Source organism: Empidonax traillii, unplaced genomic scaffold (genome assembly GCF_003031625.1).
Source record: "Empidonax traillii isolate 1590-97213 ecotype Southwest subspecies unplaced genomic scaffold, ASM303162v1 scaffold27:size3997909, whole genome shotgun sequence".
Taxonomy (NCBI): domain Eukaryota; kingdom Metazoa; phylum Chordata; class Aves; order Passeriformes; family Tyrannidae; genus Empidonax; species Empidonax traillii.
This window is the reverse complement of record NW_020955220.1, coordinates 3,731,853-3,744,821: the sequence shown is the minus strand read 5'-3', so window position 1 is coordinate 3,744,821 and position 12,969 is coordinate 3,731,853. Positions and strand designations below refer to the sequence as shown.

Below are 12,969 nucleotides of genomic sequence, written 5' to 3'. Positions count from 1 at the left end.
CCAGCAAGGGAGGTCACCGGCCTCCCCAGCAGGCACAACCATGTGCTCACCACAAATGATAAAAAAGTTGGGGAAAATTAATGATCAAGTAACTCTCAAACAGCACAATGAATAACTTCTCTATGTCGCCAAGAGCAGGGATGAGGAGGTTACTCTGAAACGCTGAATCAAACACTATCAGGCCAGTACTGAGGCAGCAAACTGAAAGATAAGGAGCAGCCCAAGGCCCTGTAATCAGGCTTCTCTTGGGCAAGATGACAACAATGACTTCATCCCACTGAGGGGAAAACCCTGCAGACCAGTGCAGGAGGAGGCTCACCTGCAGGATAGACTATTCAAACCAGTGATGACCCTACCAGGCGGCTGAGTGTGTTATGAAGTAATAACTGGCACGAGAAAAGATCCCTGAGGGGAGGCAAAGCAGCAATGAAAACTAATGATCTGTGCAGTCTACACATTTTCAAACAAAACAAGGGCCTATGCTGGCAACAGTGCTCTGCATGCAACAAAACCCTATGTAATGTTTCAAAACAGTGTAAAAACAAAAAACTGTTTCAAGACAGTTTGCAATGCAAAGCCTATCACTGGCTTGTCACAACCGCTCAAGTTCATTGACGATATGAAGAGAAAGTGTTCACAAAAGGTAACTCAAAGTACCACTACTCACAAGGTGCAACAGGCAGACTGAAACTCTCTCTTTTCACAATTAATATTTTGCATACTGTGTGTGGTTCTTTGTTTAATTGTTTAAATAATAATAGTTTATAATGTGGATGGTATTACTTTCCTCTTTGGTACTTTCTCCTTGTTAGGAAGACAAGAAGGAAAAATAAGGTCGTGTGAGGAATGTGGTGAGGAGGAAAAGAAATACAGTGCTTGTACATCTAGAATAGTAGATCTACATCTAGAATAGTAGATGACCTACGAAAAAAGAACATATAAAACCAGCATACGTAAATGAATGCAGACTAACCTGTCCTTTGAGATTTCAAATTAAATATTGTTCATCTGCCTTTGTAGGAATGCTACTGCCACACCTCAAAACAGGAACCTGCTCCTGCAGACCTATTTCCTTTCCGTCTTTTCCAAATTAATTGGCATCCCTTAAGTTCTAGGGCTTTTTCTTCCCTTTTTTTAATTTATTTTTTTTTTACCAGTAGTCCTCTTATTTTACTATGAGCTTATCTTGCAATCTATGAATTGCCTCCTTAGACCTGTTTCTGTTAATCTAGAGGGGACCATGTCATACTCAGACCCACTATATATTTAGGACACTTTTTTATTTATTTCCAAAACTATCTGCCTTCCCATTTTATTTACCTTTAAGAAAAATTAAATCAGCAAAATGAAATTTAGTTTAGGAAGGACAAGCTGTAACTTCAAAATCTACCTTAGCCCTCTCAAAGTGTTTCACAAACTTAGTTCATGAGAGTAATTTGAGAACTGGTTAAATTGGAAACAGACAGCACAGTCCTCACACTAAGTCTTCACAGATTCTGTATAGGTTTCTGGCTTATTACCTGTTCATTAATGCTGGCTAGTTTTATTTAAGCATTTTAATGCATTTATAAAAGCAGAAACAGCTACGGAAGGAGTATTTCTAATAGTACTACAACATTTCAATACATTTTTGAAATTACAATATATGCATTTCATCACTTCTGATTTCACATGTGACCTCCCTGAAGAATAAAGAATATACCCACTACAGAAAATATGCTATAACTATAGAGAAAGAGCCAACAGTCAAGTGTACATTACTGATATAACTGTGCAACAGTTGTACATAATCTAGGTGTGCATAATTATTGCCTGTAATGACAATAAAAACCAAAACTCTTGCTTAGTTTTAATGATTCCCTCACCAGAAAAAATTACATAGCAACCTTTTCACAGTCTTAGGTACAGTTATGATATAAAGAATGTGAAAATGGTATTATTACTGTACTACTTCTAAACTCCACATTCTGATTTTTAATACTTTAAGTTCAAATATTTGACAAAAATTAATTAAATATTTTTGGACCATACCAGAACATATTAAAAATAAGCCTAAATTTTTTAGATAATCTCCTTCATAATATTCTTCTTTTATATAGTCACACATCATTCAACAGACTGTCAGATTATTTGAACACTGCAAGTTTTAAAGCGCTGTACAGGAAAGAACCAAGTACTGGAGGTGCCTACACCCAAACACACACTAAACAGTAAAAAATAAGGTCTTTAGATATAGTAGAATGAAAGACAAGCCACATGCATGAAAACTGTAATTCTGTAGAGATGGGATTTCTTTTTGATATTAAAAACTGCAAATGGAGAAAAAAAAAAACTACCATCAAACTGATAATCAGAGGAAAAAGACAGGGTTGACCTATACAAACTCACTGTAAATTAGAGATCTTATCCTGGGGGCTTTGAGCCACATCTAGCAAGCAAGAGACAGACAAGTCCTACCAAGAATGCATCAGGGACTCAATAGTTGCAAAAATCTGTATGCAGAAAGATCAGAGCTTCCCTTTTTCTTTGACAGAGGAGAGGCCCCAGCTTTCATGCTTTTCTGGCAAGTAGAGGGAACATGGCCAACTTTCTTTGCATTTGCTGGCCAAAAGCTGAGACAGTCTTTCTCTCAATTCAAACTTTAAACCTTTATTGGGATGCATATGGTTGCTCACAGAATAGAGCTTTGTAAGCAAGATGGGTAAGGCAGGAAAACCAGGAGACGAAAGCTATTTTTTTTTAATTGTCCATTGATGTCTTTGAGTCAAATGCACCTAAAATGTATGGGACAGTTTTGCTAAGTGTAAAATTTAAGCAAGAAGCAGCAAGTGAAGGGTTTGTTGGCTTTTTTTTGTTGTTGTTCAGAACTTTCCGTTCTTCTAAACAGTGTCCTCAGAGCTCTAGTGCTGTCATACCAAACAATTTTCACTGCTTTAAATCTGTGCACACACCTTCCTCAAATATTTTTACAGCTCTCCCACTAACTCATAAGTCAACTCTATGCAGCTTTCTATAAAGCACCACGGTTGAAATGAAGTTCAGGGGTGCACTGAAGCTGCTGTACAGGATAATACTGTGCTGTACCATTCCATCTGTGGTATGTTTTCTTTTGTCCTCAGAAATTTTAGCCTCAAAACCACCTTTATGTACCCAGCCAAGAGGACAACTGACTGTTAAGGATAAACACTTTTCTTATCAACTTGTATAACAGAATAAAAAGAATATGGAACAAAATGAGGGACGACACAAACATGGAGGCAAGCTTTGGGCCAAGCAGAATGACATTTGCAAATTTTAAGAGAATACATAAACTTGTCTCTTGTGGAAGGGTGGAAGTGAAGACCTTCAGAAAATCCTTTGCTGTCTATGCATCTCTACCATTACTATGCATATCAGGTAATGGAACTCCAAATAGATGTTATGATCTGAATCCTGAAAGACAATTCAGGCAGGCATAGTAGTCTAATACACAGACATTTGAAAGATGTTACTGCATATTTTAACACTGACCTGTTTTATAGCCTGCTGTCTAGGGAACTATTTCTACAAACCACTACTGAACCTGGCGTGCAAATCCAGAATCACAGTTCGAATAGTATGGAGAATTAATTTCTAAAGAGCCCTCACAGTATTGCTAATTCTTACAGTCATGTACTTGAGAGGCTGTGTTTTCTCAGAAGCCCCTAGTTGTACTATTACATAACTGCTCATAATCTCAGCTCTAAAAACAGATTCTTTAGTTATAAAAACAAGATGAAAATGGGAACAATAAAAGTTTAAGGATTTTAAGGCAAAAAGGAAGATCCCACATTTATTACTTTTAAGCCATACCAATCATGGAAGGGAAAGGATAATTAGGATTTGGTACTTGATGCTCTGAACAGTTGGTGCTGACAACACAGTTTTCATAATATAATCAGTTTGTTGGCATGCCCCCATGGATCTGAATGACTAGGAAAAAAACAGTGAAAATACATTTCAGTTGTATATACTATCCATTTATTAATACAACATATTACCCATTCTTTTTTTCCAATTCTACCAAAGATAATCTGAAGTTTTACTATTTCCTTATCTTGGTAAAGTAGAAGGACCATTTACAAACCCAAAATGTTGTTGATTTCTAAGGTATTTCTATATACAAATGAATCTACAAAATTTTAAACAAGGGTTCCTATTTTCCCTGAGCTCATGTAATTATATCTCTTATTACAAAGAAATAAGAAGTTTTAAGACAGAGTTCCAGAATTTGCTTCACTAATATAATGACAGCAAGCAAAACATTCTTCCAAAAAGCGTTCATAATTGAGTGACACAGGAATCCAGGTAAAACATTTGCCATAGCTCAGAATTTGCTGGAACACAAAAAAATTTCAGCTGACCACTAAGAAACAAAAAAAGGCACTGAATAATTTAAGAGACTCATAAAACCCCTCTTGCTTGTTGGCCTAAACTAACATTTTAAAAGAATATTCTTTCCTTACAGCAACTCCAAAATATTTCCATTACTATATATAAACAAATTTATAAACAAATTTCATCTGCAAATAGATTGGCAGTTGACAATATCTGCTTAACACAAACAAGAAAGGACAATCTTAACATTATATTCTTTTCCTACAGCAAAAGTGGCTGCTAAAGCTAGATTTTTAATGACCACAACATTCTTTTACCAGGGTACTATATATATACTTCTATTTTATTTCAGAAAAGCTAGATGAGAATGGAAACAACACCGCATTTTGGGATTCAACTGTATTTCCAAATATGTTTAAACTCTAGATCTTCATCTACAAATGTTTTTTGGTTAAGTACCAAGAAGGTTAGTTTGGCTTAGTCAAAAAAACCACATTCCTCTTCAACTTATTAAAAACCCCAAATAATTTAAAAATAAATAAATAAACAATTCTGTTTCATGCTGAAACCATGTAGTAGAATCTTGCTATACAGTCTCTGAAATCTGTTTTAATTAGGGGCCTTAAAAGGCATAAGTATCACAATGAAAACAACAGCACCCAATGTTACATGGATTTGGGCTAAGCTAATTTTATGAGGTTCTGAAACTGATCCTTACTGTCTAAATTTTTCCTACAAAAATAAAAGTTAAAAAAGCTATAATTGCACTTAAATATTTAAATTACCCAGGCTAATGATATTAGGAATGCCTCTAAATGGGATTGTCATGGAGGTTTAGTAAATGACACCTATGTGAAATCATCCATTTTTATAACATTTCTCCATATTTCATTTCTGTGTCTACTGAGGGAAAACCACCACTGAAGCGGAACTTCTTGGTTATGCTTTGCTGAATTAAAGCACAGAATAAGAGCAGATGTGTATTCAAATATATTATAACAGTGACGTTTGGAGTGGCTGTTAAGACAAAAATATTGCCAACATAAGCAGGTGTCCAACTGATTTTATTGTTTCTATTTTAGTTGTCTATTCCATAAACAGACTATTGAGAAAAGCAAAACCAAAACAAACAAGAAGGTGCAAACAAAACAAAGGTAATTATGCAAGATTCACTCCTTTTTGTATGTCCACTTTGTCCTTGGGGGGGAAAAATGCAAACAACAGACTATCCATGCTACACTGAAAAACTTCAAGGGCTCTAAAGGAGCCATATCAAGAAATATTCTTCATCTAAAAAACGCAGGAAGTACTGCAAAAATACAGAAGTACCATAAAACAAAAGACTTCAAGAAGCATTATCTGCCTGGTACCCTTGGACACCTTTGCCACTCAATATGTCACAGGAAAGCAGCCTGCAGTGTAGCTGAAAACGTAAATTACTGAACCAAACAGGGAGGCAGCCTGTTGCCAGCCACTCCTGCAGGCAGGAATCTAGGGGTTCCAGCCTTGCACAGATATTCCTCTACATTTACTGCTCACGATAAGCTTGTTGAACTAAAACAGGTCCACACTGATCAGAAACTTACAGCTTTCACAAGAAATACCTGCAGATAGATTATTTTCACACAGCTTTCAGCAGAAACAATGCATGTACTCAGAGAACATCTGACACGCTCGGAAGTCACCGGAAATTGGACTTTTTCTAGAAAATGTTAGAAAAATACTAACCGATTATTAGAAATCTCTGCCCACCAATGCAACTATCTGATTATAAATGCATTTTAACATACTTGACCAAAACTGAACAATAATTGGTTGAAAATCTACCTCTGAAAAATGTCAGACTACAAAAATTACCTAAAATTAGAACAGAAGCAAAATACCATCTTCAAAACACAATTCAGCCAGGCTACTAAAACACTGGGTTTTCTTTTTCCCTTGCAGCTGAAATCTAAAACAATTGTAGCAACCCTAAAGGAACCAAAAAGGAGGCATTCATCCCAAGAAAGTTCCTCAAGAAGAAACCTACAGGTTGTTCTTTGATGTGAACTGTTGGTAGTGCATAAAGCAGTAGCTGCTCTGCTATGACCCCTTTCTCTCTTGCTAAATTCCAAAGGGAAACCAAGTTGGTTTTCCCTGAAACACTGCTGAAAGGTATTTGTGCCACTACAGAAAGAAATTAACCTAATCCAAGCAACAAAGTTTTGTATTAGGAGTAAAGGAATGCATCGTGACAATGTTTGAAAGAAGATGCAGTGTAACAAAAACCTCAAATACCAAAGATCACTGCAGCAGCATTCTTGCTGCATGCTGTAGCACAGAGAAAAATACTGTGGGAGGAGAGGTCTCACATAGAGCATTGTCTGAAACAGCAGACAGCAAGGTCCTACTACACAAGGCAAGGTCAGTGCAACTTGAGAGTCATCTGTTTAAGAAAACACACTATTATTAGATGCAAGTTATGCAGCACTTGTGCATCCTAATAGAATAAAACCATTATCCCAAAAATAAATGTTTTCAAATGGTAGCTTCGACTTTGCTCTCAGCATTTCTATTTTTTGTGTTGCATTTAAAACACTGAAATGAGTAACATAAAGAATACTGAACATACCCAAGCATTTAATTTTTTAATTACTTATGAAATGTTACAACTGACAAGTACAAGAATATATTCAATCTAATAAGGAGGCTCCACTGAAAATGTTTTAACAAATTATTAAACTTTACTTACTGATAGCAACATAGAATAAAAAGCAGGCCAGAGTTGACAACCTATTTAAACTATTATGATGTGCCTCAGAGTACACTGAATAAACATCACAGTAAATATATTGGCCCATAGATTAGACTTCCTTGTACAACACTCATGCCTGCAACATCTCCATACTCAAAAGCTACACCAAATACATACCAGTTTTGGATGTAAAGAATGCAGAAGACAGCTCAATGAAGCACCTCACACAGGCCATAAGGTGTGTGTGTGTGTCCCTGCTGCTTTAAATCATTTACTGAAAGAGCTGGTATTACCTGCAGCACCATCAGTGACACTTGATAAACTGGAGCAATGCAGTGGGCTTTGACAGAACGATAATTCTGGTGGAGAGTTGAGCTCATTCCTTCTAGCTCTTGTAGTTCACCAGTTTTCAGTAAGTGATGGCACATATAGCTCTTGTTTGAACATGTTGGATTGTTTATGAATGACTGGGCAGTTAAGAAGAGAGTATTGTGGATGGCCTAGTTTAAAATCAGTGACATCAATTACGTCTTGCACAGAGATGTCAGCATGATTGCATATGAAACCAGAGGATCAGACTTTGATCCCACAGCAATATATTTACAAATTACCTTTGCTGTTTCAAATAAAACCAAAATTCTGTGCCTCAAAACAGAAGAAAAATATTAGAGACCTTCCAATACAGGAAATTCATAGAAAAAATGTTACCACTTTATCCCCAGGTCCTAACCACGAGTCTTACTTCAGTAGATGAATGTTTTGTCAAAAAAAATCAAAGAGTGAAATATGACCAATATCTGGCAGAACCAGGACTACGGAAAACCCCACCCACAAGCAGATATATGTATAGGTTTGCCAAGACAAATAAAGCAGTGTGCACAGTAAGTTGGACTGCTCTCACATAATATGTACTCAGTCATGTAGGTCCTCAAGTACACATGCAACAACTCTCTTCTAAATGATTAAGAAGGCTCAAGAAGGGACAGAGTTAATCTAAGGAAAAATGTGGATTTCATGTTAGCACACTAATAGCTTTCTCAAAGACAGACGTGTTGAAAAGTATTATTTACAAATTAATCAGACTGCATATTAAAGGTACAGACAGCCATTAACCTGCTGTGTGCATAATCAAACGACAGTCATTGCTCAAATGAAACCATCAATGGCTGCATTGTGAAAAAGCATGAGAGTAAGTCTGTCCAGGCTGGAGCTGTATGATTTGTTCCAATATTTCAGTTACTGATATTTTCAAGAAGTATATAAAATAAGAAAATAAGTAAATTATTACTAATAACACTTACCATTGTAATTTATAAAGTTTAAGAGTCGTAGTCATGACCCAAAATCCATTTTGTGGTAAGCACTGCAAAAACATTAAACAAAATGACAAACGTTCTCGAGTGTGGTCTTCAGTGTTTTAAAAGAAGACACTCTTCAAGAAATACTTCTGTAATCATGCAGGTAAATTAAACTGATCACTAAAAAAAAACCTTAATTTTAACACTTGATGAAAAACATCCCTATGCAAATCATGGACTTCTAATGAAATAATAGATTAATTACTTTTTGCCTCCTTTATAAATTAAGATTTTTTTAACTTATTCTCATTTCAAACCCAAAACCTATTGCTAAATTACACCTGCTCTTCTCCAAAAAAAAAAAAAAAAAGGGGGACAGATAACTTGAGCAAGATGTTTCCAGTGGCTGTAAATCTACAACCCTTCATGAACAGCCATCAGTGTCACTTTTCAATATGTGCCTTGGATTTTGGTACAGGTTCTAGTCACTGGTGGATCTTAACCTGCATATTTCTCTTGACTAAAACAGCCCTTTTGATACAAGAAATACTCTTTTCTATAGGTACTTACAAATAGAGCTCAGATTTTTTTCATTACATTCTTTTGGATAACCTAAATATAGAGAATTTATTTTTCTCATATTAAAAATTCCCAAATCTCAAATTGTCATCTCTCATTAACTTGTTCTACGATCTCCAGTAAGCAGAGCTTTCAGAAATTTTTTATTCTGCTGTAGGGCTTTCATGTTTCTTGATCTAAAAGTTTTACTTTGTGGGGGATTTTTTTCCTTCTTAAGGTGTTGGAACTCTGGTTTGAACTTTCATCGTACAAGATGGATCACATGAAATCTGTGTTAACCGAGAGGACAGGAACTGCACTGCCTGGTCTGCAATCACAGTCTTAATAAAAAATTTCTTAGCAAGTATGAAAACAGGAATGAACACACTACAGAATCTGAGATTAATACTTCAGTATGGCAGAATAAGAATGAAATCTATTTAGATGAATGACTAAGAAAGAAAGATTTTTAGTAATCCTCTGCCAGTTTATGTAGATTGGACATGCTTTTTTATGTCTAGGGAATTTCTCTGTCAAGCACTTCCTAATACACAAAATTTGTGTCTGTTTCTCATTTCACCTCGTCTCACTGCTCACAGATTTGTTTAGGTGTTTATGTAATGATCACAAACATCAGTTGTTTGCTATTGACTTTCCAGGGGATGAGATACCATACATCAAAGATGATTATTTGTAGATGGAAGCACATGCCTTTTTAAACTACATAATGGTCGCTGCTTTGCAATGATTATTAAATGGCTTCTTCATAATTGGTAGGTTCTCTGATCTCCTTTCAAATATACAAACATAAAGGATTGAAATATTTAGCAAACACTTGTCATACAAACATAGAGGATTCAAGTATTTAGCAAACTTTTTGTCAAGCTTATAACAAACTAAATACAACAGCAAGACCAATTCTGCTTCTCACACAAATGCCTCACTATGAAACAAAACATTCTACTGTTTCCTGAAGTACAGTCGATCCTTCAGGCATTTCTCTAGCCCTCTTAACCCAGCTCTTAAACTTCCTTTATCAGAAGCCCAGTTTGCAGTCACCTGTCTAAGCTCTCCTCTGTATCACCTGTGCTGGTGGCGTCCCAAGAGCGTGCAGCAGAACGGACAAGCATAGCACCCAGACACCTTGGTCCTGATTCTACAAACACTTCAATAGAACTACTTCTGCAAGTGTTTGTATACTTTGAGTCATTGTAACTCAACGACACTTTACCAAGTGGGGCAAAGAGATGTCTGGAGCTGGAAGGAATGCATTCGCGCCTTCATGCCTGGGCGCCAGGGCCTGCAGCACCTGCAAGGAGCGCTTAGAGCCCGCAAGAGGAGCTTGTTGAAACCCACTGAGTGCACCCTTGTCAATTATAGCCACAGGGTCCTTCCAACACCACATCTCCAATGACCTGCACTACTTCTGGACTAGAATTCGCCAGACTTTAAGGTAAAAAAATTGTTTGTACAATCGCAGTGGAAGAGAGAAAGCAAGTGGAAGAGAGCATGTAGGATAAGGGCAACCCATCCGAACCCCATCTGCTTTTGCGTTTGGGATTTTCCTGAACCCTCGCGGAGGAAGGCGGGGAGCCCTGCAGCCGAAGGTCAGGCCAGGAGGGCGCGGGCAGCGGGTCCTGCCGGCGCTCTGTCGAACATGGCCGAAAGCAGAGCCCCCGCCCGCCCCCGGGCTCGGCCGCACCGGGCAGTCCTTCGCAACCCCTCGCCGGGGCCAGCGGGGCCGGGCGTGCCGGGACCCTGCCCCGGGGAGCCCCCGGAGGAGAGCCAGCCTCACTCGGGAGTCGGGGAAAGAGCCCGGGAAAGCGGGCGGGGGCGAGCAGGGGACGCACCTTTCAGCATCCCCCCGGCATCTTCTCCTTCTCCTCCTCCTCCTCCTCCTCCGGTCGGCCGGTGACTCCAGCGGCGGCGGTGCCTCGGTGGCGGAGCGCTCTGCGGGAAGGAGCCGCCCCCGCCTCGCCGGGGCTCCACGGCCGCCGCTGCCCGGGGCGGCGGAGCGAGCAAGGCGCCTTCCCCGGCGGGCCGGGGCCGGGGGCGGGGGCTGCGGGCGCGGACCGCCCCGCCGGGCCCGGCAGGGACGGGGGGAGCCGGGGAGGGGCAGGGGCAGCGCGGCCGGCTGAGTCAGCCGCGCTCAGAGGGCGCGGGGCGGCCCGCGGGGGTTGCCCCGGGACCGCCCCTCCTCGGTGCTGGGGAGCGGGGTTGTCCCGCCGGGCAGCTGCTCTCGGGACGGGTCGCTGGGATCATTTCCCGCACACGCGGCAGGCGGGATGCCGCAGCTCCTCCTTGTCCTGCCCCGGGCAGCCCCGCGCTCCCACAGGCACGGCGGCGAGGCGGGTGGCTCTGTAGCCCCGCGGCAGCGCCTCCGCTCCGCTGCCTCGGGGGGTGCGCGATCCGGGGCAGCTCCGCTCGCTCCGGGCGGCTCGTGGAGCACTCCACGTCCTGCAAGTGCGGCAGCAGGGAACTGAACCGCTCCCTCCGGCTCCCAGTGCGCGCCACTGCTCATAAAGGACCGGGCGGCGCCCGCTGAGGGGGATCCCCGAAGCCCGGGAGCGCCCCGTGTCCCGTCCCGCCGAGGGGCACTCCCCCGCTGGAGCCCGCGGAAGAGCTCCCTCCTGCCTCCCGCAGACGGGGCCGCCGGCCGAGCGACCCGCGCGGCTGGACGCGCTCCAGCGCCACCGCCATCGCCATCGCCGTGCGCGCCCCCCGAGCGGGGGCGGGCCGGGCAAGGCCGGGGCTGTGTCACCGCATCGGAATGTCGGCCCGCGCCCCCCGTCCTGCTCATCCCCCGCAGCGCCCCGGGCGCGGAGCGGAGCGCGGGAACCGCGGCCCGGCTCGAGGAGCATCATCTCCGGGGAGAGCGCGGAGCCTGGGCAAGGGGAGGGGAACGCGGCGTGGTTTCCATCGGCGCTGCGGAAAAAACGCGGTTTGGGAGAACTCAGTAGTGCATTTTTGCCTATGAGTTTTTCCTCAAGGAGTACAAGAAGTAAAAGAACCTCGTAAACTTCCAGTTTAAAGGAATCATTTTCATTTTTTAAACTGGCGAGAGCTGATCAGAGATAACACGAGTTTATTTAGGACATTTTTACGTGAAGGGCAACGATTCTCATAACAAAGGTACGTGGGGATTGTGTCCCAATCAGGGGCTATAAAACTTAGCGGACATTTACTTAATTCTCTTCCAGTGCAAGGAACTCATCATACTATTTTCTATACGACCACTTTAAAGTCAGATTTATCCCTACATATTCTACTGTTACCTCAGCAAACACTCAGCACCTCACTGCAATAGACTTGTGACCATAATAAACGAGTATTGATGTCCTGTAGATAGTGATGATAGAGAAAGTCTATTAGCAAATAGTCTATTCAACAAATACATTTAAAAAGCCAGTGAAATTACCCAGTGGTGTATTTTCAGAAAGTTTATATGTTGTTATTTGGATTGTTTAAACTAATTAGGACATATTTAGTATGTTATATATGGTATTTATTCACTTACTACTTCCTGGCTTTACATTTATTATCTGTTCTGATTCTTTCCATGGCTAACTATTAGAATAGGGAGCACAAATGCATCCACTACGGTAAAACACCTTGATACTTTTAGCAGTGTAACATCTAAATCTTATTAAGAAACATGAGATGTGGCCAGTCTGAACTAATTCAGGTAATTAACTCATAATATTGAGCATTCTACACTGAAATACAGTACAGATTGGATAAAATACAGGTCCTATGGAAAATTTAATATTCCCTTTGCCTCCAGCACAGCCTGGATTTCATTCACTACAAATAGTACCCAAAAAATGCCACAATACAATCGTTTGCAAAAAGTAAAATTTGAGTAGTGAATCTTTTCCAATTCATGTTCTGTGTGATCTGTATATTTTTCAGTACTTTCATATATTTAGATACTGAATACTGACCCAAAATACATTCAATTAATAATACTCTAGTGTACTCTACAATTTATTAGTGTCAGTTGCTTCATAACAAATCTTGGCA

At 40.6% G+C, this 12,969-nt stretch overlaps 1 protein-coding gene across 4 annotated transcripts in view; it reads right to left on the bottom strand.

Annotated features, from left to right (window-relative positions):
* Positions 1-10,924, bottom strand: part of PLCE1 (phospholipase C epsilon 1) — a 144,621-nt gene extending 133,697 nt beyond the window's left edge. For all 4 annotated transcript variants that reach the window (XM_027909440.1, XM_027909455.1, XM_027909461.1 and 1 more), the window contains exon 1: positions 10,797-10,924. The gene's annotated coding sequence lies outside the window, so the exon portion shown is untranslated. The remainder of the gene's footprint in view (positions 1-10,796) is intronic.
* Between the last annotated feature and the right edge of the window lie 2,045 nt (positions 10,925-12,969).